Below are 4,516 nucleotides of genomic sequence, written 5' to 3'. Positions count from 1 at the left end.
TTGAAATGACATACTATAAAGAGATGGGCTTTGGCATTGTACAGACTTGAGTTAAAATCCCGGCACCATCACTTTTAGTGTGTGACCAAAAGATAAATTACTTAAATTCTGTGGGCCCTAGTTCCTTCGTTTGTAAAATGAGAATTATAATAATACCTATTTTGCAGTATTATTGTAATGGTTAAATAAACTGCCTGAGATACAATAGATGATAAATGTTTATTCTCCACGTTAAAAAAGGAAAATGGTTACTGGGAAGTCCATATTGTCTATGCCTCTATAAATGTCACTTTATTAATTGGGTACTATTTGGCTTGAAATCTAGCTCTGGTCAGGATGGGATATAATTCAGAAATTTTATTCATTACATTTCCTTGTATAGTAGGCATAAGTGCATAAAGCTACCTAGAATCATAGAATCTTTGGATGCCAGAGTCTGAGGAACATTGGATATAATCCCTACCCCTTATTTTACATCCCTGGGTGGTGCAGTTAACACACTTGGATGCCTACCGAAAGGTTAGAGGTTTCTGAGTCCACCCAGAGGCACCTTGGAAGAAAGGCCTGGTGATCTACTTCCAAAAATTCAGCCATTGAAAACCCTGTGGAGCACAGTTCTTCTCTGACACACATTGGTCACCATGAGTCGGAATCGACTCCACAGCAACTGGTTTTTTTTTCCCCCCTTATTTTACAAGTGAAGAACTGGGATCAAGGGGGATTATGTGACTTGCCCATGGCTGCAGATAGGTAACAGCAGAGACATGAGGAAAACCTGGGTTTTCAGGCTTACTATCCAGTGTTCTTTCCATCAGAGCTTGTTGGTTTTCTTACCCTAGATCAAGGTCTCTATTCAAAGCATTGCACTGGGCAAATCTGCTGCAAAAGACCACTTTAAAGTGTTAAAAAGTAAAGATGTCACCTTGAGGACTAAGGTGTGCCTGAGCCAAGCCATGGTGTTTTCAATAGCCTCATATGCGTGCGAAAGCTGGACAATGAATAAGGAAGACAGAAGAAGAATAGATGTCTTTGAATATACCATGAACTGCCGAAAGAATGAACAAGCCTGTGTTGGAGGAAGTACAGTCAGAATGCTCATTATAAGCAAGGATGGTGAGACTTTGTCTCACATACTTTGGACATGTTATCAGGAGGGATCAGTCCCTGGAGAAGGACATCGTGCTTGATAAAATAGAGGGTCAGCAAAAAAGAGGAAGACCCTCAATGAGATGGACTGACACAGTGGCTGCAACAATGGGCTCAAGCATAGCAATGATTGTGAAGACGGTGCAAGAGCAGGCAGTGTTTTGTTCTGTTGTACAGTGTTTTGTTCTGTTAGGTGCTATGAGTCGGAACTGACTCAACAGCACCTAACAGCAACGACATTCAAGGCAAAATACGTCTTACCAGAATTCATGTTGTTTTCTTTTATTTTTCTTTACGGTAAATCTAAAAACACTATTCCCTCATAGAGTGTGACTCATGGAGTGTGACTCTTGGATATAACATGATCTCCTTATTTATTCTATGAAGTGTCCTCCCCCTCTTCCATTTCCCAACCCCCTTTTTAGGCTTTGGGTTAAGGCTCCCTCCTTACCTCTATTATCACACTCTCACCAGCTGTAATTGTTGTCTCCTCCTAGTCCTGACTGTACACTCTCTGAAGACAAGGCTCAAATCTTGTTCATCACCACATTCCCATGCCTGGCATAAGGTAGGTGTTCAGTATCTTTTGGTTGACTGAATTTTGAAATGTATGTTATGGACCCTGGCAAAAGTTTTGTGGTAGATGTATTTATAACAATGACAAAAAAAAAAAAAAAATGTAGCTGCTGAGGCTGCTTATGCACAACCAGCAATGGGTAAGAGCGGAGGAAAATTTTTTAAACATATGTACTCAGTGGGTGAAATCTTAGAATACCAAGCAGCTTGAGATACAGGAGTTTTTTCTAGAAGCTATAAACCATGAAGCAATTAATGAGTGAAGAAACATCTTCGGAATTGAGCAAAAAAAAAAAAGGATTGTGTAATAAGACCCCCATTTCTTTAGGGCAGATCTGGGAAAATGATTAAACTAAAACTCAGGAAAGAGCTGGTTAACATAGGTGTAGCTATTGATGATCCATCAGTAGTTATTTGAAGCCAGTCACTGTCCTCTGTAATGATATTAAGAGGTGGTCTATCCTTGATGACTCAGATCTAGTGGAAGTTAGACTAGAAAAACTTGGTAAGCATGAGAGAAATAGAGGCAGTGAAAATTCCAGCATCTATCTTAATTTTGCTAGTTTAGTATATTGAGCATTCTGTATAATTTTTACTATAGTTACCTATATATCCTATATCATATTAAAAATTGAACTGAAGAGTTATTATCTTTGCTCTGTGTGGTATGTGTGTGTATAGGAATTCAGAGGGCAAGATTAAGATCTAGGCCGGGGAGTGACCATCTAAGATACATCTATTGGTCCCATCCTGTCTGAAGCAAAGGAGAATGAAGAAAACCAAAGACACAAGGGAACTATTAGTCCAAAGGACTAATGGACCACATAGACCACCACAACCTCCATCAGCCCGAGCCCAGAATAACTAGATGGTGCCCGGCTACCACCACCTACCACTCTGACAGGCATCACAATAGAGGGTCCTGGACAGAGCAGGAGAAAAATGTAGAACAAAGTTCAAATTCATAAAAAAAAAAAAACACCAGGCTTACAGGTCTGATGGTAACTGGAGGAACTCCTGAGACTATGGCCCCCAGGAAATCTGCTAACTCAGAACTGAAGTTACTCCTGAAGTCCACCTTTCAGCCAAAGACTAGACAGCCATATAAAACAAACAATAACACTTGGAAGGAACGTGCTTCTCAGTTCAATCAAGTATACTAGACCAAATGGGCAACACCTGCACAAAAGCAAAGACAAAAAGGCAGGAAGGGACAGGAAAACTGGATGAATGGACACAGGGAACCTGGGGTAGAAAGGGAAATGGGGAGAGTGCTGACACAATGTGAGGATTGCAACCAATGTCAAAAAACAATTTGTGTATAAATTTTTGAATGAGAAACTAATTCACACTGTAAACTTCTACCTAAAGCACAATAAAAAAAAAAAAGATCTAGGCCTGGGGTGCCTCTGGTATCCAAAGAGACAGACTGACAAAGCACATGGAGGCAGAAGCAGAGACTAAGAATACAGGTACAATTAAAATTGAGCCCAAAAGAATAAGTACAGAACTAAGCAAGATGGAAGGAGCCCTGGTGGGGCAATTGTTAAGCACTCAGCTGCTAACCAGAAAATTAGGAGTTCAAATCCACCTGGTGGCTCTGAGGGAGAAAGACCTGGCAATCTGCTCCCATAAAGATTACAGCCTAGAAAACTCATGGGGCAGTTCTACTCTGTCACACGGGGTCACTATAGTCAAAAATTAACTCAACAGCACCTAATAACAACAACAAAGCAAGATGGAGGACCACAACACATGGGTAGGTATACACAGTGCCATAACTGCTTGTGAAATTTGTTGAGGGATGATTTGCTCCCGAGAGTGAATCAGTGGCTGGTGGGTAAAGCATTGATCCTCTGTGGGATCCTCACAGTTCTAACACCCATTTTCTCCAAGTACCTTAGTTGGTCTTCAAACTTTTTCCCATTGTGGCATTCTTTGTGGAATCTTATGAAACAGTGACATGACAAAATACACAATTTTGTGCTAAATCAGATATCATCTTATTTGGGTTCCTGGACAAACATGCAGTAACACGTGTCAAAGACTTAAGAATTTTTAAGAGAAAAAATTAAAAATAAGAAAAGCTTCTACATTGTCTTAGTTTTTTGTTCTATGAAAATGGGGGAAAAATCATCATTCCATTTTTCATTGGTGGAACACTTTGGTTTAACTTGTATAACTGAGGTTCTGTGCAAGGAGATGTTGAGTTCATGTGGAATAGATGGTGAATTCTTTTCACACACACAAACACACACACACACACACACCTTTTTATCTGTCCTTCCTGACCCTGCCAACTCATAATGTCTTACCTCACATCATGCTTTCTGCCTGACCCACCAGCCTAGCCTGTTTCCCAGACCAGAGGCCTCTATCTTGTATCTAGCCTGGTGCTAAAATATGTTGGGTACTAGGACATTTTTAGAGGCTCAGAACAGAAGCCAAGTGTAGCAGAGCACATACATACGTTCTTCTGAGAATAAATAAAACAGCAATCATTTGAGAGTCATATCATCAGCAAATGATTAATCTACAAGTTTATGGTATCACAAGCCAATACATGAGATTTCAATACTAAAAAAAAAAAAAACGCACCTTAGTAAATGACTACTGGTAAGGGACATTTAGCAGCCCTGGTGGCACAGAAGTAAAAAGAGCTTGGCTGCTAACCAAAGGTCAGAGGTTCGAATCCACCAGCAGGAGAAGGATGTGGCAGTCTGCCGTGAAGATCTACAGCCTTGGAAACCCTATGGGCAGGTCTACAAGGTGGCTGTGATTTGGAATCAACTTG

Source organism: Loxodonta africana, chromosome 8 (genome assembly GCF_030014295.1).
Source record: "Loxodonta africana isolate mLoxAfr1 chromosome 8, mLoxAfr1.hap2, whole genome shotgun sequence".
Classification (NCBI taxonomy): Eukaryota; Metazoa; Chordata; class Mammalia; order Proboscidea; family Elephantidae; genus Loxodonta; species Loxodonta africana.
The sequence above is the reverse complement of the archived record's forward strand: the minus strand, read 5'-3'. Positions refer to the sequence as shown.